Genomic DNA, 26165 nt, shown 5'->3' with positions numbered 1-26165 from the left:
TTCTGAGGTCGAGGGTTTGATTCCAGGTTGGTTAGTGCTGTGTGGAGAAAATCCATGAAAGCCTAGAGAGAAGATGCAAATTGTAGACAGTGAGGAAACACCGGGTTTCGAACCCTCGACCTCAAAACTGCGAGGCTTAAGTGCAAACCACTTGGGTAAACAAGTCACCTGTAAATATATCATAATTTTTAATACATAAATATATATACATCAGCCTGTGAATATGTATATATGTGTATATGTATGTGTATAAATGTGTATAAATGTGTATATGTATGTGTATAGTTGTGTATATGTATGTGTATAAATGTGTATAAATATGTATATGTATGTGTATAAATGTGTATATGTATGTGTATAAATGTGTATAAATGTGTATAAATGTGTATATGTATGTGTATAAATGTGTATAAATGTGTATAAATGTGTATGTGTATAAATGTGTATAAATGTGTATAAATGTGTATATGTATGTGTATAAATGTGTATATGTATGTGTATAAATGTGTATGTGTATAAATGTGTATGTGTATACATGTGTATATGTATGTGTATAAATATGTATGTATGTGTATAAATGTGTATGTATGTGTATAAATGTGTATAAATGTGTATGTATGTGTGTATACGTGTGTATAAATGTGTATGTGTATAAATGTGTATAAATGTGTATAAATGTGTATATGTATGTGTATAAATGTGTATAAATGTGTATATGTATGTGTATAAATGTGTATGTGTATAAATGTGTATGTGTATACATGTGTATATGTATGTGTATAAATATGTATGTATGTGTATAAATGTGTATGTATGTGTATAAATGTGTATAAATGTGTATGTATGTGTGTATACGTGTGTTTGTGTATATATATATATATATATATATATATATATATATATATATATATATATATATATATATATATATATATATATATATATATATATATATATATATATATATATATATATATATATATATATATATATATATATATATATATATATATATATATATATATATATATATATATATATATATATATATGTATATATATATATATGTATATATATATAAATATATATATATATATATATGTATATATATATATATATATATATATATATATATATATATATATATATATATATATATATATATATATATATATATATATATATATATATATATATATATATATATATATATATATATATATATATATATATATATATATATATATATATATATATATATATATATATATATATATATATATATATATATATATATATATATATATATATATATATATATTTGTACAGTCGAGTTGTTTTAATAAAATAACTTACAAAATGTTATAATGTAAGAACAGCTAACAGCTCCGTTCAGCTTCATTCAATACAGATTGAGTTTGATTTATTTAACAAGGGACAGCACATATTAATAAACATATTCATCTTTATAAACATATATATGTAAGACTGTAAAATGTAATTTCCATCATCAGCTCCTTTGTTTGCTTTTCTGCTCTTGTGTACCTCCTGGTTCCCTTCCTATGGTAAAACAGATGCTTTTATGCATTTTGTGCAGCATTTCATCGCTTATTACTATCGTCGTTCCAATTTTACACACGAGTAGAACAACATTGTCCTCTGTGTTTTTGAACAAAGACAAAAAAGTGTCCCCTAGCCGATTCCACCGAGCCGCGGGTGTCTTTCGCTAGTAGCAAAGTGTAATTAGACCATATTAGCATCAGTCTTTGTTTGGCGTGTGTGGACATTCTTGATGAGGACACCCTTGGACGGCTCCGTCGTTGCTAATAATCTTCTCTAATTTATAACCCTCCCTTATAGGAAATGAAGCAGAATAAATTTATTGGCTAATACGTCGTTAAAAACTGCAAAAAAATCATAGACAGGCGTGTCTAAGTCTTCATTGGACGTCAAAGACCATGAAAACGTATTAATAATAGCATCATAATTGATTTAAAGCTCTTCTCAGACAAAGTTTTTTCATTTAATTAGGCAATTAAAGTTTAAACTTATAACGAGTTTTTTTATAGGATTGGTGAAAGTTTGTCCTGCATACCGAAATGAGGAAATAGGGTTAAAAATATAGTTCTTTTTTCCAAATGATGCCTTTTCAAAAGCGTGTTTTTTACAGCGCTGGAACGCACTTGGATATAATTAATGCTCAGTAGTGATGAAATGTTTCTTTCATACTTGAAATTCATATCGCAAGCTCTCATTGGAGCACTTAGGAACAAACGGTAGGAGCAATTTAGAGAGAAACCTTTACTCTTACTGGTTTTTATTCCCTTTGAAAAGTTCAAAGTTAGCGCTAAGTTAGCTTTTCGGGTTTACAGTAATCCCTCGGATATCGAGGTTAATGAAGACTCGGGTTGGTTTAATGTTAACTTGATTACAAGTGGGGTGGAGCATTTTAGATAGAATATTTAGATTTTTTTTTAAATAAATGGATTAAAAGAACTGGATTAAAAGCCTTAAATATTCAGTTTTTTGGAGATCTAAAACAATGTTTATTTTAGGGTTTTTTTTATACATTTTTTAGATTTTATAAAATGATTTTTGATCTAAAAACACAGAAAAAAATTATTAAAAATTGTCAATTATTGATTAAAAAGGGGAGAAACTAGGAAATATAATATACATCAGACCATTTTAGATATAATATTTAGATTTTTTAAAAATAAATTGATTAAAAGAACTGGATTAAAAGCCGTGAATATTCAGTTTTTTAAAGACCTAAAACAATGTTTGTTTAAGGTTTTTTTTTAAATATATTTTTAGATTTTATATAATGATTTTTGAACTAGAAACACGGTAAAAAATTGATTAAAAAATTACAATTATTTATTTATAAGGGGAAAATAAGGAAATGTAATATACGTTGGACCATTTTAGATATAATATTTAGATTTTTTTTAAAATAAATTAATTAAAAGAACTGGATTAAAAGACCGGAATATTCAGTTTTTTTGAAGATCTAAAACAATGTTTATTTTAGGGGTTTTTAAAATATATTTTTAAATTTTATAACATTAATTTTGAACTAAAAACGCTGAAAAAATTGATTAAAAAAGTAGAATTATTGATTTAAAAGGGGGGAAACCAGGAAATGTAATATACGTTGGACCATTTTAGATATAACATTTAGATTTTTTTTAAATAAATTGATTAAAAGAACTGGATTAAAAGCCTTGAATATTCAGTTTTTTGAAGATATAAAACAATGTTTATTTTAGGGTTTTTTTAAATATATTTTTAGATTTTATAAAATCATTTTTTAACTAAAAACACAGAAAAAAATGATGAAAAAACACAATTGTTGATTTAAAAGGGGGGAAACCAGGAAATTGAATATACATTGGACCATTTTATATATAATATTTAGATTTTTTTAAATAAATTGATTAAAAGAACTGGATTAAAAGCCTTGAATATTCAGTTTTTTTGAAGATCTAAAACAATGTTTATTTTAGGGTTTTTTTTAATATATTTTTAGATTTTATAAAATCATTTTTTAACTAAAAACACAGAAAAAACGGATTAAAAAATGACAATTATTGATTTAAAAGGGGGAAATAAGCAAATGTAATATACGTTGGACCATTTTAGATATAATATTTAGATTTTTTTTTAAATAAATTAATTAAAAGAACTGGATTAAAAGACCGGAATATTCAGTTTTTTTGAAGATCTAAAACAATGTTTATTTTAGTTTTTTTTTTAAATATATTTTATATTTTTTATAATAATTTTTGTAAATGAAACACAGAAAAAGATGGATGAAAAAATGACAATTATTGATTTAAAAGGGGGAAAATCAGGAAATGTAACCATTTTAGATATAATATTTAGATTTTTTTTGAATAAATGGATTAAAAGAACTGGATTAAAAGCCTTGAATATTCAGTTTTTTTTTTGAAGATCTAAAACAATGTTTATTTTAGGGTATTTTTAAATATATTTTTAGATTTTATAACATTAATTTTGAACTAAAAACACAGTAAAAAATTGATTAAAAAATTACAATTATTTATTTAAAAGGGGGAAATAAGGAAATGTAATATACATTGGACCATTTTAGGTCAAATTTTTAGATTTTTTCATCAATGGTTTAAAGGCACTTAATATTCAGTTTTTTATAGATCTAAAACAATGTTTATTTTAGGGTTTTTTTTAAATATATTTTACGATTTTATGAAATGATTTTTGAGCTAAAAATGAAGAAAAAATGGATGAAAAAATGTCTATTATTGATATAAAAGGGGGAAATCAGGAAATTTGATATACATTGGATCATTTTATATATAAGATTTAGATTTTTTTCAAATAAATTGATTAAAAGTCCCGATTATTGAGTTTTTTATAGATCTAAAACAATGTTTATTTTAGCTTTTTTAAATATATTTTTAGATTTTACAAAATGATTTTTTAACTGAAAACACAGAAAAAAAATTGATGAAAAAATTAAAATTATTTATTTAAAAGGGGGAAATCAGGAAATGTAATATACATTGGACCATTTTAGATATAATATTTTGATTTTTTTTAAATAAATTGATTAAAAGTCCTGAATATTCTGTTTTTAATAGATCTAAAATGATGTCTTTCTGAGCTTTTTCTAAATATATTTTAAGAATTTACAAAATGATTTTTGAACTAAAAATACAGAAAAAATGTATGAAAAACGGGGGAAAATCAGGAAATTTACTATATTTATAATATTTAATTTTTTTAAAATAAATTATTTAAAAGAACTGGATTAAAAGTCTCGAATCTTTATTTTTTTAGATTTGAAAAAATGTATATTTTAGTTTTTTAAATATATTTTTTAGATTTTACAAAATATTTTTTAACTAAAAACAATAAACATTCATAAAAAAATACAATTATTGATATAAAATGGGGAAAAATAAGGAAATTTAATATACATATATACTTTTCATTTAAATTTGATCCTAAAACAGAAAACAGCACTTATCATTTATTTTCCCGGGCCACAAAAAATGATGCGGTGGGCCAGATTTGGCCCGCGGGCCACCACTTTAACACCTGTGATTTAGACAAAACATGTCCGGGAAAAATTTAGATCATTTTTTAAAGGGATTCATTTGGAGTTTAACAACAATTAGGTCTATTACATATGTTTTTTGACCAAAATATTAAGTTTCAGCCCAGATACGAGTTAATTAGCATAAATTTAGCTTAACTGAGTTTGACAGCCTGGGTTAAAAAAACGACAAAAATAACTCAATACATGTAGCTAAAAACTTTAGAAATAATTAGCCTCATTACCAGCCACAAAGTTGTCATCAACTTTGACATGGCCAATAATCAAAAAATCCTGAATATGTATTAATTAATAAATCAAAAGTACAAATTCATACATAGACGAGTGACAAACTGCTCAATTTTCTTGGGTCATGAATAAAACTCTTTTGGAGGTTCTGAAAAATACATTACGAGTACAATGAATGGATTCACTTACGTCTGCATCGCATGGAAATTGACTTCTTTTGCATTGTTTTATTTATTAGAAGGTCGTTCATAAATCCAAACGTGGTTCCTGTCAGAAAACATAAAAAATGCCATATATGATATTTCGTGGAATTTGCTTTCTTTTAATATGTGATTCATCGGTAGAGCGAAAAACATTTCTAGATAAACCATTTTAATAATCTCAGGACAAGGTCAGTTTATCCATTCATATGCTAGTATTTAAAATGAGCTTAACTTATGGATAGGACATACCTGTCAATCTCAGCCAATTGCTTCCATTATTAATGATTACTATTCCCGTTATTAAGCAATAAAAAAACACATAGGGGCGCCCTTATGAATCTAAAATTTTCCCGAAAGTCTAGTCTGGACAAACTAGTCTAGTTAACCCTAACGCTAACCCTAAACATTTCATATTCAAACACACCCTAACCTAACCCTATTCCTAACCCTAACCATTTTGTATTTAAACACACCCTAACCCTAACCTAACTCTAACCCTAACCATAGCCCTAACCCTAGCCCTAACAGTAACCATAACCCCCTAACCCTAACAGTAACCCTAACCCTAGCAGTAACCCTAACCCCCTAACCCTTTAAACACGACATAACCCTAACCATTTTGTATTTAGCCACACCCTAACCCTAACAGTAACCCTAACCCCATAACCCTAACCCCAACCCTAACCATTTTGTATTTAAACACTCCCTAACCCTAACCTAACTCTAACCCTAACCATTTTGTATTTAAACAAACCCTAACCCTAGCCCTAACCCTAACAGTAACCATAACCCCCTAAGCCTAACAGTAACCATAACCCCCTAAGCCTAACAGTAACCATAACCCCCTAACCCTAACCCTAAAAGTAACCCTAACCCCCTAACCCTAACCCTACCCCTAACCCTTTAAACACACCATAACCCTAACCATTTTGTATTTAAACACACCCTAACCCTAACAGTAACCCTAACCCCTAACCCTAACCCCAACCCTAACCCCTAACCCTAACCCCAACCCTAACCATTTTGTATTTAAACACACCCTAACCCTAGCCCTAACCCTAACAGTAACCCTAACCCCCTAACCCTACCCCTAACAGTAACCCTAACCCTACCCCTAACTCTAACCCTAACTCTAACCCTAGCCCCAACCCTAACCATTTTTTATTTAAACACACCCTAACCCCCTAACCCTAACCATTTTGTATTTAAACACACCCTAACCCCCTAACCCTAACTCTAACCCTAACCATTTTGTATTTAAACCCACCCTAACCATTTTTTATTTAAACACACCCCAACCCTAACAGTAACCCTAACCCTAACCATAACCCTAAAAGTAACCCTAACCCTAACCATTTTGTATTTAAACACACCCTAACCCTAACAGTAACCCTAACCCGCTAACCCTACCCCTAACCCAAACTCTAACCGTAACCCTAGCCCCAACCCTAACCATTTTGTCTTTAAACACACCCTAACCCTAACAGTAACCCTAACCCCAACCCTACCCATTTTGTATTTAAACACACTCTAACCGTTTTGTATTTAAACACACCCTAACCGTTTTGTATTTAAACACATCCTAACCCTAAACCCCTAACTCTAACTGGACGTCCATGAGCGTTCAAAAATTGGACGTCCATGAGCGTCCAAAAATTGGACGTCCATGAGCGTCCAAAAATTTGATGTCCATGAACGTACAAAAATTGGACGTCCATGAACGTCCAAAAATTGGACGTCTATGAGCGTCCAAAATTTTGACGCCCAAAACATTTGGACGTCTATGAGCGTCCAATTTTTTGGGACATATATGAGCGTCTTAAGAACCACTCATCTGCCACGCCGCCCATTCATAGATATGAATCATTACATTTTATTATTAATAATTCATTTATGTGTAGTTAATCACTTCAAACAACTGACATTTCGTTGAAAAGGAAGTGAGGGCGCGACTTTCAAAATAATGGCATGTTTTTTGACAATGTAGCAAAATGACAACTTATTTCGAACTTTGCGTTTCCATATAAATCCTTATTGTAAATTAAAATGACCAAAAATGTTATTTAATATTTTCACATCAATTTCTGGGCAAAAAATGCTTGATTTTTTAGATTTATTTTTTCATAACTTTAATATCTGAGTCCAACTTAACCTCAAGAAGATTCTCATCATCCCCGAGTTGCCGGGTTGACAAACGAGATTGATAAATGGAAAGGTCTCCGCCTCCCCTCATGCCGGAACTCACCAGGGAAATCATTCTCAACAGTGGACGCCAATTCAGCAATTATTAAACAATTTAGCGTAAAGCACGTATCAGAGAAGAAGCAGAATTTCAAAAAAACAACAACTCCAATATCAACATATTTCCCTTATTTTTGATAACCAAACTCTCATGCCACTAATACCACTGCTGCTACTATTACTACTGCTACTACTACTACTACTACTACTACTGCTACTACTACTAATACTACTGCTGCTACTACTACTACTACTGCTGCTACTACTACTACTACTACTACTACTACTACTACTACTGTTGCTACTGCTACTACTACTGCTGCTACTACTGCTGCTGCTACTACTGCTGCTACTACTACTACTGCTGCTACTACTGCTGCTACTACTACTACTGCTGCTACTACTGCTGCTACTACTACTACTACTGCTACTACTACTACTACAGCTACTACTACTATTACTGCTGCTTCTACTACTACTACTACTACTACTACTACTTCTACTACTACTACTACTACTACTTCTACTACTACTACTACTACTACTACTACTACTACTGCTGCTTCTACTACTACTACTACTGCTGCTTCTACTACTACTACTACTGCTGCTTCTACTACTACTACTACTACTACTACTACTACTACTACTGCTGCTTCTACTACTACTACTACTACTACTGCTGCTTCTACTACTACTGCTGCTTCTACTACTACTGCTGCTACTACTACTGCTGCTACTACTACTGCTGCTTCTACTACTACTGCTGCTACTACTACTACTACTGCTGCTACTACTACTACTACTGCTGCTACTACTACTACTGCTGCTACTACTACTACTACTACTGCTGCTTCTACTACTACTGCTGCTACTACTACTACTGCTACTACTACTACTGCTACTACTACTGCTGCAAATCTTGCTTATTTAAAAAAAGTGTTTACATATATTTATTAACACCTGAATCTCCAATTGCTAGATGAGTAGTGTGAATCCCCATCCCATTATTTAATCATGTCAGTTCTGCAGCGCCGGTTGCCATGGCGATCTGCTTTATGGAAGACGGAACAATCGGCACCATAACAGAGATCCCAAGGTAACGCCACTTCAATAACACTCGCTTGTATCATCTGCGTGACTTAACACACTCTTTACAAAAGGCCATCTGTATTTACTCGCATATAAGCCGCCTCCTTCACGGATAAGCCGAACAACTTAAGCCTTAAAATGGTTGAATTTGACAATTTCTCTCGTATAAGCCGCCTCCCTATTGACAATTTTCAGCTCCGTATTCATGGGTTTTAATAGGGAGTACAAATGTGTTACTTTGAAGGGGAAATCTTAAGAAAAATGGTATTTCTGAAATATTTCATAGGAATAAAATGGATTAATGGAAATGACAATGATTGATTTGAAAGGGGGAAAATCAGGTAATTTAATATACATCATATTTAGATTTTTTTAAAGTAAATGGATCAAAAGAACTGGATTAAAATCCCTGATTATTCAATTTTTTATAGATCTAAAATAATGTTTATTTTAGCTTTTTTTAAATATATTTTTAGATTTTACAAAGTGATTTTTGAACTAAAAACACAGAATAAAATGATTAAAAAATGACAATTATTGATTAAAAAGGGGGGAAATCAGGAAATTTAATATACATCATATTTAGATTTTTTTAAATAAATAGATTAAAAGAACTGGATTAAAATCCCTGAATACTTTTTTATAGATGTAAAACAATGTTTATTTTAGTTTTTTTGAAATATATGTTTAAAGTTTACAATATTATTTTTGAACCAAAAGCATAGAAAAAATGATTAAAAAATGACAATGATTGATTTAAAAAGGAGAAAATCAGGAAATTTAATATAAATCATATTTAGATTTGTATAAAAAATAAATTGATTAAAAAACTGGATTAAAATCCCTAAATATTCAGTTTTTTATAGATCTAAAACAAAGTTTATCTTCATTATTTAATATATTTTTAGATTTTACAAAATGATTTTTGAACTAAAAACAAAAAAAATGATTAAAAAATGACAAATATTAATTTAAAATGAGGAAAATCAGGAACTTTAATATCCATCTATACTCTTCATTTTAATTTAATCCTAAAACAGAAAGTCGGCACTCATCATTGACTTTCCCTGGCCACACAAAATAACCCGACGTGCCAGATTTGGCCCCCGAGCCACCACTTTGACACATACACAAATATATATAGAAAAGACTGAGGAACACTGTAGAAATGGATGCTAAAATTTACAGCATTTTGTAATCTGGCAACGTCTCCAAAGCAATATTCCCATTGCCCTGGCTGGACCTGACTTCCTCCTCTTATTAAAGGTCCCCCATGAAAGAAAGATTGGTCGCCATACTTCCCGAAGCCCGATTTAACCAGAGCAAGGTCCAAGGTGACAATTGGCGGAGGGCTGTCGCTCTGGCCCGGATATATACAGTAAATGAACCTCTTGAGACAGTTTGGATGAGTCAATCCTTCATTTCTAGCGGCGGCAGAAAGGAGAGGATAATTGGCCGCTTCTCATGGCTGCCGTCAATTGCTCTGGGAGATGAAGAACAGTCATAAAGTCAAGAGTAACTAAGCACCTTGACTCGGACACACACAAAAAAAGAAAAAAAGCCCACTGGTACTTTAAGGACATGTTGTTTCTATGCCCGCAACCTCAATCTGACATTGTTATGAGCTTGTCCATCCTTCAAGTCCTTGCTTTTAGTGTCTAACGCATGGAAAAAGATGGCCGACAAGCACAAACCAAGTCTTCCTTGATATATTTAGTAAAGGGAGAGCAGATATTATTGAGTATATTTGTATGTAAATCATTAAGACTGGAGCCCAGGGCTAATGTCCATCTTTATTTCCTTGATATAAACAACGACACATACTAGACACACATGCAAAGAGTTTTAAAGAGGCCAAGAGGATTTCCTTTCACTTATTCAATGTTGACTACTACTTATTTATTACCAATCAAATCAATCAAAAGGCTTTATTATCGTTATACAGAGCTGCGTATAATGAAATGGGTGGTGCTACTCCACAAAGTGCATTTTCACAGTGCTACAATTACTAGTACTAATACTACGGCCACTAGTACTACTACTACCACGACAAATACTAGTACTACTACAATCACTAGTGCTACTACTACCACAATCAATACTACTACTACTAATACTACCACGACTAGTGCTACTACTACTACCATGACCAATACTACTACTACCAACTCTACCAATACTACTAACACCACGACTACTATCATTAACACTTCTACTACTACTACTACCACCAACACTATCATTAACACTTCTACTACTACCACCAACACTACTATCATTAACACTTCTACTACAACTACCAACACTACCACTACTACTACCGCCACTACTACTATCATTAACACTTCTACTACTACTACCACCAACACTATCATTAACACTTCTACTACTACCACCAACACTACTATCATTAACACTTCTACTACTACTACCACCAACATTACTATCATTAACACTTCTACTACTACTACCACCAACATTACTATCATTAACACTTCTACTACTACTATCAACACTACCACTACCACTACTACTACCACCAACATTACTATCATTAACACTTCTACTACTACTATCAACACTACCACTACTACTACCACCACTACTACTATACTTAACACTTTTACTACTACTAGCAACACAACCACTTACCACTACTACTATCAACACTATCACTACCACTACTACTACCACCACTACTACTATACTTAACACTTTTACTACTACTAGCAACACAACCACTTACCACTATTACTATCATTAACACTTTTACTACTACTCCTACTACTACTACTACTACTACTCCTACTACTACTACTACTACTCCTACTACTACTACTACTACTACTACTACTACTACTATTACTACTACTACTCCTACTCCTACTACTACTACTACTACTACTACTACTACTACGAATACTACGAATACTACAACTACTATCATCACTACCACCACTTCTCCTACCACCACTACTACCACTACAACTACTACCACCGCTACTACGACTAACACCAACACCACTACTACTAACACCACTTCTCCTACCACCACTACTACCACCGCTACTATGACTAACACTACCACCACTACTACTACCACAACTTCTTCTACTACTACTACCACCGCTACTACGACTAACACTTACACTACTACTACTGCTACCACTACTACCTCTACCAACACTACTACCACTACTACTACTACCAATAAAAGAAACTCATTCTTAATAAATGTTTTGAGAAAGAAAACAAATATCTCACAAAAGTTATAAATTCACATTAGGGGTCATCCAAGAAAAAAAAATGGAATATACTCAGTCAAAAGTAAATCATTTGTGCTAGCGTCATCATGACATTTGTATATTGATGGAGACTCAAGATGTTTTTTTCTTTTGTTATTTTCATGCTTGAAGTGCTCTTTTGCCATTTCTTTCAAAAATAATGTCTATGTTTGGATTTGAAGGGCTCTTTCCAGTAGCAAACTCATATTGTACCTGATGAAAAATTATATATGACAATAACCTTTGATATTCTTCCCGCTGGGATCGTAATGCTCCCATTGGCTGGTGGATTCAGAAAAGGAGGATTTACATTTTTCGCTCATAACATAAACAAATTTAAATTAACTTGGAATCTGATGCAGACACACTCAAAAATAAGTTGAATCTAACCTTACAAAAAACTAATTATAATTTTGTTTTAAAACTTTAGACATTTCTTCTGGTTCTATATGTCCCGCCTCCACCCTGATTTTCAGACTCGTATCTCAAAATAAATATTTGCTCTAAATTTTACTCGTATCTCAAGACAAATATTTGCCAAAAATTTTACTCATATCTCAAGATAAATATTTCTTCCAAATTTTACTCGCATCTCAAAATAAACATTGCTCAAAATTGTACTCGTATCTCAAACTAAATATGTACTCAAAATTTTACCTGTATTTAAATAAAATGCTCAAAATTTGACTCGTATCTCAAGACAATTATTTCCTCCAAATTTTACTCGCATCTCAAAATAAATATTGCTCAAAATTTTACTCGTATCTCAAGATAAATATTTGCTCAAAATTTCATTTGTATCTCAAAATAACTATTTGCTCAAAAATGTACCTGTATATCAAAAAAATATTTGCTCTAAATGTTACTCGTATCTCAAAATAAATATTTGCTCAAAAATTTACTCCTATCTCCAAACAAATGTTTTCTCAAAATCTTACTCTTATCTCAAGATAAATATTTGCCCAAAATTGTATTCGTATCTCAAGATAAATATTTGCTCCAAATTTTACTCGTATCTTGAGGTAAATACCTGCTCAAAATTTTACTCGTATCTCGAGGTAAATACCTGCTCAAGGTTTTACTCGTATCTCAAGATAAATATTTCCTCCAAATTTTACTCGTGTCTCAAAATAAACATTGCTCAAAATTTTACTCGTTTCTCAAGATAAATATTTGCTCCAAATTTTACTCGTATCTCAAAATGAATACTTGCTCCAAATTTTACTTGTATCTCAAAATAGTTTTTTCTCAAAATTTCACTCAAATCTCAAAACAAATATTTGATCAAATTTTCCTTGCATCTCAAGATAAATATTTGCTCAACATTTTACTCGTACCTCAAAACAAATATTTGCTCAAAATTGTACTCGCATCTCAAGATAAATATTTGCTCAAAATTTTACTCGTATCTCAAGGTAAATACCAGCTCAAAATTTGACTTGTATCTCGAAGGTAAATTATCTGCTCAAAATTTTACTCGTATGTCAAGGTAAATACCAGCTCAAAATTTGACTTGTATCTCAAAGGTAAATTACCTGCTCAAAATTTTACTCGTATGTCAAGGTAAATATCTGCTCAACATTTTACTCATATCTCCAAACAAATATTTGTTCAACATTTGACTCGTATCTCAAACTAAATACTTGGTCAAAATTCTACTCGTATCTCCAAATAAATATATTCTCATGTTTTTTACTCGTATCTCAAATTTCTCGTATGCCGGGGCACTCGTATGTCAAGGTAAATATCTGCTCAACATTTTACTCGTACCTCAAAACAAATATTTGCTCAAAATTGTACTCGCATCTCAAGCTAAATATTTGCTCAAAATTTTACTCGTATCTCCAGGTAAATACCAGCTCAAAATTTGACTTGTATCTCAAAGGTAAATTACCTGCTCAAAATTTTAATCGTATGTCAAGGTAAATATCTGCTCAACATTTTACTCATATCTCCAAACAAATATTTGTTCAACATTTGACTCGTATCTCAAACTAAATACATGGTCAAAATTCTACTCGTATCTCCAAATAAATATTTTCTCAATTTTTTTACTCGTATCTCAAATTTCTCGTATGCCGGGACACTCGTATGTCAAGGCACCACTTTATACTGAAAATCCGAGCAGACGTTAACCCAGATGTTAAACAGACTCTGCCAAGAGATGCGTGACCGGCGCCATGACGCGGACCGATTACCCCGAGATCGCCCACCACCTGGATCCTGACCATCTAAATAAAAAATGATTGACAGGAGTGGTTAGCAGCATCCATCATCATTTGCCTCCTCCCATTAAGACTCTGTGTCTAATTGAGCTCTTGGCTAAGGTCAAAATGATGCTAACGTTCCGTTGCAATGGCAGGAATAATAGCCTTACCTCACCACAATTAGGCGCACCCTCGTTTATTTGCGTGCATTACGTTTTCCCCGCGGGGTGATTAATCCTCGCCGTTTGGGGCGAGAATGTCGCTAAGTTAAATGCCGTTCGATTTTTTATCTAGTTGCTTCACGGGTTGCTTTAACGAATATCTGTTTTTTTTTTGATAAATGGATTAAAAGAACTGGATTAAAAGCCCTGAATATTCAGTTTTTTTTTGTAGATCTAAAACAATGTTTATTTTAGCTTTTTTTAAATATATTTTTAGATTTTACAAAATTATTTTTGAACTAAAAACACCGAAAAAAATGATTAAAAATGAAAATTATTGATTTAAAAGGAGGAAAATCAGGAAAATTAATATATATCTATACCAAGGGTACCAAGCTTTTTTAAAATATACTTTTAGATTAAAAAAAAAATGATTTTTGAACTAAAAACACAGAAAAAAAAATGATTAAAAAATGACAATTATTGATTTAAAAGGGGGAAAATTATTATACATCTATACCAAGGGTACCGAGCTTTTTTTAAATATAATTTTATATTTAAATATCTGATTTTTGAACTAAAAACGTGGAAAAAAATGATTAAAAAATGACAAATATTCATTTAAAAGGGGGAGAATTATTATACATCTATACCAAGGGTACCAAGCTTTTTTAAAATATATTTTTACATTTAAATATCTGAATTTTGAACTAAAAACGCAGAAAAAACTGATTAAAAAATTACAATTATTCATTTAAAAGGGGGAAAATTATTATACATCCATACCAAGGGTACCAAGCTTTTTTAAAATATATTTTTACATTTAAATATCTGATTTTTGAACTAAAAACGCAGAAAAAAATGATTAAAAATGACAATTATTGATTTAAAAGGGGGAAAATTATTATACATCTATACCAAGGGTACCAAGCTTTTTTTAAATATAATTTTATATTTAAATATCTGATTTTTGAACTAAAAACGTGGAAAAAAATGATTAAAAAATGACAAATATTCATTTAAAAGGGGGAGAATTATTATACATCTATACCAAGGGTACCAAGCTTTTTTAAAATATATTTTTACATTTAAATATCTGATTTTTGAACTAAAAACGCAGAAAAAATGATTAAAAAATGACAATTATTCATTTAAAAGGGGAAAAAATATTTCACATCTATACCAAGGGTGCCAAGCTTTTTTAAAATATATTTTTACATTTAAAATAATGATTTTTGAACTAAAAACACAGAAAAATGATAAAAAATGACAATTATTCATTTAAAAGGGGGAAAATTATTATACATCTATACCAAGGGTACCAAGCTTTTTTAAAATATATTTTAACATTTAAAATTTTGATTTTTGAACTAAAAACACAGAAAAATGATTAAAAAAGTACAATTATTCATTTAAAAGGGGGAAAATTATTATACATCTATACCAAGGGTACCAAGCTTTTTTAAAATATATTTTAACATTTAAAATTTTGATTTTTGAACTAAAAACACAGAAAAATGATTAAAAAAGTACAATTATTCATTTAAAAGGGGGAAAATTATTATACATCTATACCAAGGGTATCAAGCTTTTTTAAAATATATTTTAACATTTAAAATTTTGATTTTTGAACTAAAAACACAGAAAAATGATTAAAAAAGTACAATTATTCATTTAAAAGGGGGAAAATTATTATACATTTATACCAAGGGTACCAAGCTTTTTTAAAATATATTTTAACATTTAAAATTTTGATTTTTGAACTAAAAACACAGAAAAAAATGATTAAAAAATTACAAATATTCATTTAAAAGGGGGAAAATTATAATACATCTATACCAAGGGCACCAAGCTTTTTTTAAATATATTTTTACATTTAAATATAAGATTTTTGAACTAAAAACGCAGAAAAAATGATTAAAAAATTACAATTATTCATTTAAAAGGGGGAAAATTATTGTACATCTATACCAAGGGTACAAAGCTTTTAAAAAAAATATATTTCTAGATTTTACAAAATGATTTTTGAAACAGAAAAATATATATTTTTGAACTAAAAACACAGAAAAAAAATCGATCAAAAAATTACAATAATTGATTTAAAAGTAATTGGATTTAGATTTAAAAATAAATTTTATATACATCAGACAATTTTACATACAAGCAGATTTTTGAACTAAAAACAGAAAAAAATCGATCAAAAAATTATAATTATTGATTTAAAAGGGGGAAAATCAGGAAATTTAATATACATCTATACTCTTCATTTTATTTTGATCCTAAAACAGAGAGTCGGCACTCATGATTTACTTTCCCGGGCCACACAAAATGATGCGGCGGGCCAGATTTGGCCCGCGGACCACCACTTTGACACCTGCAATCTAGCACATTTTCATTCCTCTCCGGCTTGTTAAGCAATGAAGGACAAAAGATAGCGTCTCTATATTTAGCAAGAGGAAAATAAGTTGCGATGCTCTGGATGCAAATAGTCTCATTTCCGCCTCGTACCGCATCGGTGACGGAGGAAATTTAGCAGATGAGGAAAAGCCGGGAGACTTGGTTAGAAAAAGGCCAGGGCACAAACATATTTTCAATATAAATGCTTCTATCGGTCCATTTTCAATAGGCCGAGTGTAATATTGTTGAGAGTCACTGCTGTGTGATGATAACGTAGCCGTGTGATGCGCAATCAACAGCCAGCCTGTGTGTAGAAATTGCTCAAACATAATTGGAATTCAGTCTTTTGGAAGAGGGGAGCCGCCGCCGCGGCTACGTTTCGGGGGATTATTTCGTGACCGCCGCCAAATTTCTGTCATAAATAAAAGCCTGGATCAAACACCTGCCTGTGTGTGTGTGTGTGTGTGTGGGGGGGGGGGGTGGATGCAATCAACTACCAAAGTGTAAATAAATCGATGGATAACAATAGAATTAGAAGAGGTACCTGCAATGAAGGGTGTATCCGAAAAATAGTTTTAAATTTAAGGTACACAGAGTTATGTGGTGGTAGTGGTCATCGTAGTAGTAGTTGTAGTAGCAGTAGTAGTTATAGTTGTGGTGGTAGAAGTAGTGGTAGTGGTAGTAGTAGTAGCAGTCGAAGTAATAGTAGCAGTTGAAGTAGTCGTAGCAGTTGAAGTAGTAGTAGTAGTAGCAGTCGAAGTAGTAGTAGCAGTCGAAGTAGTAGAAGCAGTCGAGGTAGTAGTAGTAGCAGTCGAAGTAGTAGTAGCAGTCGAAGTAGTAGTAGCAGTCGAAGTAGTAGTAGCAGTCGAATTAGCAGTAGCAGTTGAAGTAGTAGTAGCAGTCAAAGTAGTAGTAGTAGTAGTAGCAGTTGAAGTAAGAGTAACAGCAGTCGAAGTAGTAGTAGTAGTAGCAGTCAAAGTAGTAGTAGTAGCAGTTGAAGTAGTAGTAGCAGCAGTCGAAGTAGTAGTAGCAGTTGAAGTAGTAGTAGCAGCAGTCGAAGTAGTAGTAGCAGTCAAAGTTGGGTTTTTGTAGCGATAGCAGTAGTACTAGCAGTAGTAGTATTTGTAGCGATAGCAGTAGTAGTATTTGTAGCGATAGCAGTAGTACTAGCAGTAGTAGTATTTGTAGCGATAGCAGTAGTACTAGCAGTAGTACTAGCAGTAGTAGTATTTGTAGCGATAGCAGTAGTACTAGCAGTAGTACTAGCAGTAGTAGTATTTGTAGCGATAGCAGTAGTACTAGCAGTAGTAGTATTTGTAGCGATAGCAGTAGTACTAGCAGTAGTACTAGCAGTAGTAGTATTTGTAGCGATAGCAGTAGTACTAGCAGTAGTACTAGCAGTAGTACTAGCAGTAGTAGTATTTGTAGCAATAGCAGTAGTAGTATTTGTAGCGATAGCAGTAGTAGTACTAGTACTAGTAGTAGTATTTGTAGTGATAGCAGTAGTAGTAGTACTAGCAGTAGTAGTATTTGTAGCGATAGCAGTAGTAGTACTAGTACTAGTAGTAGTAGTATTTGTAGTGATAGCAGTAGTAGTAATACTAGTACTAGCAGTAGTAGATGCAGTAGTATTTGAAGCAATAGCAGTAGTAGATGTAGTAGTATTTGTAGCAATGGCAGTAGTAGATATAGTAGTATTTGTAGCAATAGCAGTACTTTTTATTAATAAAATAAAATATTGTGTATTTTTGGGACTATTCGTGGCAGCAGCCAAAGAATATACACTGATAAAATTATATATATATTGAAGTCTCATTGGCAAATAAGTTCTATTTTTGTGAGGATATTTTTTTTTTACCAACAACAAACAGATTGAAGTTAACAACACTAAAATGGAGAACAACACACTAAAATTGGAATTTTTTAACAAAAAAGGTTTTTCAGATAAAAATTGTTTAATAAGAAAACTACATAACTGGCTGGTTATATTAAAAAAAAAAAGATTTTGCAAGCCCAGCCAAACTATTTTTTAAAAAAAGTGGATAATACTGCTAACACACAAGGGCACATTGTCTTTTATTGCAAAATGACTTTGGTGCCTCTTTAATGTTGTGGTAAAATTGCCGCTATTCATAATTGCAAATTGTTACTTAAAACTAAACCAAAAAAAATCACTTGACCATGTATTTTGGCTCACCTGATACTTACTGGTAATTACGAAGTCATTTCCCCAAAATGTTATTACAGAAATCCAAAAGCAACTCTAATGGTCAAATCATTATCTTTAAATCCCAAAAGCCGCGATCGGCTGTCCACGGATTCGACCCCAAAAGTCAGCAAGGATAAGCTGCGGCACCCCCCGCGACCGTTGTGATGATTAAATGCTTCAGAAAATGAATGGATGAATGAATGAAGGAATGAATGGATACATGAATGAATGAATGAATGGATAAATTGATAAATGCATGAATGAATGGATACATGAATGAATGAATGGATAAATGGATAAATGAAGGAATGAATGGATAAATGAATGAATGGATAAATTAATGAGTGGATAAATGAATGAATGAATAAATGAATGAATGACTGAATGGATAAATGAATGAATGGATAAATGGATAAATGAAGGAATGAATGGATAAATGAATGAATGGATAAATTAATGAGTGGATAAATGAATGAATGAATAAATGAATGAATGACTGAATGGATAAATGAATGAATGGATAAATGGATAAATGAAGGAATGAATGGATAAATGAATGAATGGATAAATTAATGAGTGGATAAATGAATGAATAAATAAATGAATGAATGACTGAATGGATAAATGAATGAATGGATAAATGAGTGAATCGACAAATGAATGAGTGAATCGACAAATGAATGAATGAATGGATAAATGAATGAATGAATCGACAAATGAATGAATGAATGGATAAATGACTGAATGGATAAATGAATGAATGGATAAATGAATGAGTGAATCGACAAATGAATGAATGAATGGATAAATGACTGAATGGATAAATGAATGAATGGATAAATGAATGAATGAATCGACAAATGAATGAATGGATAAATGAATGAATGACTGAATGGATAAATGAATGAATGGATAAATGAATGGACAAATGAATGAATGGACAAATGAATGAATAGACAAATGAATGAATGGATAAATAAATGAACGGATAAATGAATGTATGAATGAATGAATGGATAAATGAATGAATCCCAAATGCTGTGATCGGCTGTCCACCAATTCGATCCTGAAAGTCATTAACGGATAGGCTCTGGCACCCCCCGCGACCCTTGTGAGGATGAAACGGTTCAGAAAATGAATGAATGAATTCCACCTGTCCAAAGGAGTAAGTGGAGCTCTTTTGTCCAAGAAATGAAGACATTGCGATCCCAGAATTCCACTCGCTGGCCGTTGCAAATAATTAGACCCAAACCCAATAGAGCTCACAATGTATATTTAGTCTCATTCTAAGTGGGAATTTGTAATGTTTGTCTGCTTTTCCCCAATGCTTCTTACCTATGTGGCCTCGAAGATTAGTCATAATTACCGTCACTCCCGCCAGATTTCTCGATGTCCAGTCACCATGGAAACTCGTGGCCTTTCCGACAAAATGGCACGCCCGGAAAAGAGAGAAATCATCCAATTAAATACTATATGTTCCAATAAAAACATGTGGCAATATATTCACAAATATACTTTTTGATAGCAACACTATTATTTGTCGTTAATTCACTTTGACCGGGAGAGAAAAGGGATTTGACGTATATACAGTAAAGTGCCATTGGAGGGAGGTCTTTTAATATTTTAGTATTGGTCCAATATTCAACGCATGTACTCGCATTCATTCAAATTCCAAAATTCGTTCAAATCCCAAAATGTGTTCCACACCGAAATTTGTTCCAATTCCGAAATTTGTTCCAATTCCGAAATTTGTTCCAATTCCGAAATTTGTTCCAATTTTGAAAATTTGTTCCAATTCCGAAAAGTTGTTCCAATTCCAAAACTTGTTCTACTTCTGAAATTTGTTCTACTTCTAAAATTTGTTCTACTTCTGAAATTTGTTCTACTTCTGAAATTTGTTCTACTTCTGAAATTTGTTCTACTTCTGAAATTTGTTCTACTTCTGAAGTTTGTTCTACTTCTGAAGTTTGTTCTACTTCTGAAATTTGTTCTACTTCCGAAGTTTGTTCGTATTCTGAAATTTGTTCTAATTCCGAAATTTGTTCGTATTCTGAAATTTGTTCTACTTCCGAAATTTGTTCGTATTCTTAAAATTTGTTCTACTTCAGAAATGTGTTCTTATTCTGAAATTTGTTTGGATTCCAAAATTTGTTCCAATTCTGAAATGTGTTCATATTCTGAAATTTGTCCCAATTCCGAAATGTGTTCCAATTCCGAAATTTGTTCCAATTCCAAAATTTGTTCCAATACCAAAATCTGTTCATATTCCAAAATTTGTTCCAATTCCAAAATTTGTTCCAATACCAAAATCTGTTCATATTCCAAAAGTTGTTCCAATTCCGAAATTTGTTCCAATTCCAAAATTTGTTCCAATACCAAAATCTCTTCATATTCCAAAAGTTGTTCCAATTCCGAAATTTGTTCCAATTCCAAAATTTGCTCCAATACCAAAATCTCTTCATATTCCAAAAGTTGTTCCAATTCCGAAATTTGTTCGAATTCCAAAAGAAAATTCAAATTCAAGGACAACAAAACTCAGAACTTTTGGATTGAATCTGGATTTGTTGGATGTCTAAATCCTTTGATAACCCCGGTTTTTCTATCATTCCAAACGTGATGTGGTACAATTTCATAGTGACACGGCAGTAGTACACACAATTTGAAATGATCAAAAAACATAAAAATACAGGAAAAACAAGTTGACAGATATGTTAAATCAACACCATAAGAACACGATCACTACATTGCTGTTATTTACCTATCACGGCAAATCTTGGAACCAAGAACCCACGTTAAACGAGGTATTACTGCATTACTAACACTATTCTAAAATGACACAAGGGATGGTTGGCTACCAAAACACAAGTTGAGTTATTTATTTTTTTTTTTTGCTTGGCTTCACCATTCGCGCTTAGTCTAGCTGGCCAGCAGGGGCACGGCCTGTTAATTAAACAAGCTGGAAATGGACTCCATGAAATGTTAATTAGGTTGTAAATGAAAGTGAGGTGGGCTGTATAGGGTCTGACCTGATAAAGTGGAGCTACGCATGTGTGGGTGTTCCTTCGTCTGTGAGCTTCGGGCAGACGCAGATAATGAGCTCAGTCACTTTGGACTAGAGAGAAGGAATATTGGACCTGGACCAGGACTTCACCCAGAGCCTGCAAATGTGGCACCGGGCTCAAACAAATGAATGAAAGTCGGCTCAAAAAAAATCCAAAAGTAGTTGATCGTCAAAAACTTCCAAGGATTTTATCTCAAACACTGAATGCCGACGTTTTTTTTTTTTAAACCTGGTTTTATAACATGGTTGGCAGAGAAACTTTTCTTCAATAGTTTTTAATTTGCCAACTAAAATGAAAAGGATACATGTAGCAGTGTGTTATTTGAAAGATGACAGTATAGTAAGGCTTTAAAAGTAGTAGTAGTAGTATTGGTAGTGGCAGTAGTAGTATTGGTAGTGGTGGTAGTAGTATTGGTAGTGGTGGTAGTAGTAGTAGTAGTAGTAGTAGTATTGGTAGTGGTAGTAGTAGTAGTTTTGGTAGTGGTAGTAGTAGTAGTAGTAGTATTGGTAGTGGTGGTAGTAGTAGTATTGGTAGTAGTAGTAGTAGTAGTATTGGTAGTGGTGGTAGTAGTAGTAGTAGTGGCAGTGATGGTAGTAGTAGTAGTAGTATTGGCAGTGGTGGTAGTAGTAGTATTAGTAGTAGTATTGGCAGTGGTGGTAGTAGTAGTAGTATTGGCAGTGGTGGTGGTAGTAGTAGTAGTAGTATTGGCAGTGGTGGTAGTAGTAGTAGTAGTAGTATTGGCAGTGGTGGTAGTAGTAGTTGTAGTAGTAGTATTGGCAGTGGTAGTAGTAGTAGTATTGGCAGTGGTGGTAGTAGTAGTTGTAGTAGTAGTATTGGCAGTGGTAGTAGTAGTAGTAGTAGTAGTAGTAGTATTGGCAGTGGTGGTAGTAGTAGTATTGGTAGTGGTGGTAGTAGTAGTAGTATTTGTAGTGGTGGTAGTAGTAGTAGCAGTATTGGTAGTAGTAGTAGTAGTAGTAGTAGTAGTAGTATTGGTAGTAGTAGTAGTAGTATTAGCAGTGATAGTAGTAGTAGTAGTATTGGTAGTAGTAGTAGTAGTATTGGCAGTGATAGTAGTAGTAGTAGTATTGGTAGTGGTGGTGGTAGTAGTAGTAGTATTGGTAGTGGTGGTAGTAGTAGTAGTAGTAGTAGTATTGGCAGTGGTGGTATTAGTAGTAGTAGTAGTGGTGGTAGTAGTAGTAATATTGGTAGTGGTGGTAGTAGTAGTAGCAGTATTGGTAGTAGTAGTAGCAGTAGTAGTAGTAGTAGTAGTAGTATTGGTAGTGGTAGTAGTAGTAGTATTGGCAGTGATGGTAGCAGTAGTAGTAGTAGTATTGGTAGTGGTGGTGGTAGTAGTAGTAGTATTGGCAGTGGTGGTAGTAGTTGTAGGAGTAGTTGTATGTATGTATCATATCATATATCATAAAGTGCCATATTTGTCAAGCCAAACTACAACATTTCTTATTTCAAATCATATACTATTATTATTATATCTATCCTTATAGCCAAATACTTTTGAATCTGCGTAATCCTTTGAACTGCCTCTTTTGTACTCTTGTACGCAATTCTATCGTTTGATTTGTGTGGCAAAACTGCTATTGGGAATATAAATGACTGTTGCTGAATAAAATAGAAGAAAAGAATAACATACAAAAGTGCCAAAGTAGGTCAGTCAATGTAGAATTCCTAATAAGAATACGAACATCCATTTTGTATAAAAATCCACCTTTTTGCACTTTACTTTAACATCATTTCACCTCGGTTCTGATTTGCTTTTTTTTCTTGGTTTCGTTTGTGTTCTCGCCTTTCACTGGAGGCGCTTGTTCTGAGTACCACAACACAGTCGTACCCGCAGGTGGATTATGTTAGCCCCCGCATTTTGTAAGGTGAATGAATGCCATGTAGTTTTTCAACAAAAAAATGTGTTTCAGGAAATATAAAACACTGAAAAAATTCATACTAACAATCATTACGCTTTTAACGGGATATTAAAAGTGGTGTTGACAGCCTCAGTTAACGTAAATAACCTGTCACAGTTGCTTAGTTGTTGTATTACTGTATTTACTCGCATATAAGCCGCTTTTGTCGGATGAAAAAAATGACTGAATTGAAGGTACGGCTTATATGTGCATAAAAACATGACATGCATGGAACTATATGTTGACGGAGCCGTGACATGATTCATGAAAAAAACATATCTTGCATAAAATGCAAAATGTTCCCATCAGTATTCAGGTACGGCTTATATGCGAATAAATACACTAGACTTGACAAAAAAAACTGCATTTTGATGGCATTAGTAGTTATTGTAGTGGTGGGACCAGTAGGAGTGTTAGTAGTAGTAGTAGCAGTCAAAGATGTAATAGTAGTGGTAGGGTTTGTAGTAATTGTAGTGGTGGGACCAGTAGTAGTAGTAGTAGTAGTAGTAAGTAGTAGCAGTCGAAGATGTAATAGTAGTGGTAGGGTTTGTAGTGATTGTAGTGGTGGGACCAGTACGAGTAGTAGTAGTAAGTAGTAGCAGTCGAAGACTCAGTAGTAGTGGTAGCGATAACAGTGGTATTAGTAGTACTAGTAGTAATAGTAGTTGTAGTGGTAGTAATAGTTGAAGTGGCAGTAATAGTTGTAGTGGTAGTAATTTTTGTAGTTGTAGTATTAGTTGCAGTGGTAGTACTAATAGCTATAGTAGCAGTATTTGTAGTGGCAGTAGTAATAGTAGCAGTAGTAGTTTCAGGAGTAGTAGTAGTAGCAGTAGTACCAGTAGTAGTAGTAGTAGTAGTAGTAGTAATAGCAGCAGTAGTAGTAACAGTAGCAGTAGTAGTAACAGTTTTAGTAGTAGTAACAATAGTAGTAGTAGTAGTAGTAACAGTAGTAGTAGTAACAGTAGTAGTAGTAGTAGTAACAGTAGTACCAGTAGTAGTAGTAACAGTATATGTAGTAGTAGTTATATGTAGTAGTAACAGTAGTAGTAGTAACAGTAGTAGTAGTAGTAGTAACAGTAGTAGTAGTAACAGTAGTAGTAGTAGTCGTAGTTGTAGCAGTAGTAGTAGTAGTTGTAGCAGTAGTAGCAGTAGTAGTAGTTGTAGTAGTTGTAGCAGTAGTAGCAGTAGTAGCAGTAGTAGCAGTAGTAGCAGTAGTAGCAGTAGTAGCAGTAGTAGCAGTAGTAGCAGTAGTAGTAGTACTAGCAGTAGTAGATGTAGAAGTAGCAGTAGTAGCAGTAGTAGCAGTAGTAGTAGTACTAGCAGTAGTAGATGTAGAAGTAGTACTAGCAGCAGTAGATGTAGTAGTAGTACTAGCACTAGCAGTAGTAGATGTGGTAATAGTAGTAGCACTAGCAGTAGTAGATGTAGTAGTAGTACTAGCACTAGCACTAGTAGATGTAGTAGTAGTACTAGCACTAGCAGTAGTAGATGTAGTAGTAGTACTAGCACTAGCAGTAGTAGATGTAGTAGTAGTAGTAGCACTAGCACTAGTAGATGTAGTAGAAAATCGAGGGGAAAAGGTATAAATTGCCAGGTATTTGAAAAGCCAGTCCCGATTCCGTCTGTGTTTTTTTGCATCCCTAAAAAGGCCAAACAAATCAAAATCATTCCGATGTCAGCGCCTCATGTTTAACAAGCGAGACTGATAACTCTTTCAATAAATCACGGCATTCTTTTCTTGCAGCTGGCAAGAATAAAAAACGATTAAAAAAATAAATAAAAAAAAGTCAGCCAGGTCCATTCAAGGACAGCAAAAAAAGCCGACGTGGGCGGAACCTTTTACTGGGCACAAATAGGTTCTATTAAATATTCACCTAAGCACATGTCTGGAGAAGTGCAGGTCTTAATAATCCATGAGATCTTGAAGCCACTTGTCTACCAAAAAATGGCCGATCTTCAGGTGTTTTTTTTGTAGTTTAAATAAAGTTTGGGTAATAAAGTATTTTCATTTTGGGGGGATAAGCACCACCAGCGTACTTTCTTGACTTGCCAAAAAATGAA

General features: G+C 32.5%; 1 long non-coding RNA gene across 1 annotated transcript in view; it reads right to left on the bottom strand.

Annotated features, from left to right (window-relative positions):
• The window catches only part of LOC144200806 (uncharacterized), a 57399-nt gene that overhangs the window by 919 nt on the left and 30315 nt on the right, over positions 1 to 26165 (bottom strand). Inside the window, exons 5-7 of the long non-coding RNA XR_013327200.1 lie at positions 22153 to 22284; positions 20462 to 20543; positions 5522 to 5599 (exon numbers count right to left, since the gene is read on the bottom strand). This is a non-coding gene — a long non-coding RNA (uncharacterized LOC144200806). The remainder of the gene's footprint in view (positions 1 to 5521; positions 5600 to 20461; positions 20544 to 22152; positions 22285 to 26165) is intronic.

Source organism: Stigmatopora nigra, chromosome 1 (assembly GCF_051989575.1).
Source record: "Stigmatopora nigra isolate UIUO_SnigA chromosome 1, RoL_Snig_1.1, whole genome shotgun sequence".
NCBI lineage: Eukaryota > Metazoa > Chordata > Actinopteri > Syngnathiformes > Syngnathidae > Stigmatopora > Stigmatopora nigra.
Note: the sequence above shows the minus strand (reverse complement) of the source record. Positions and strands in the feature narration are given on the sequence as shown.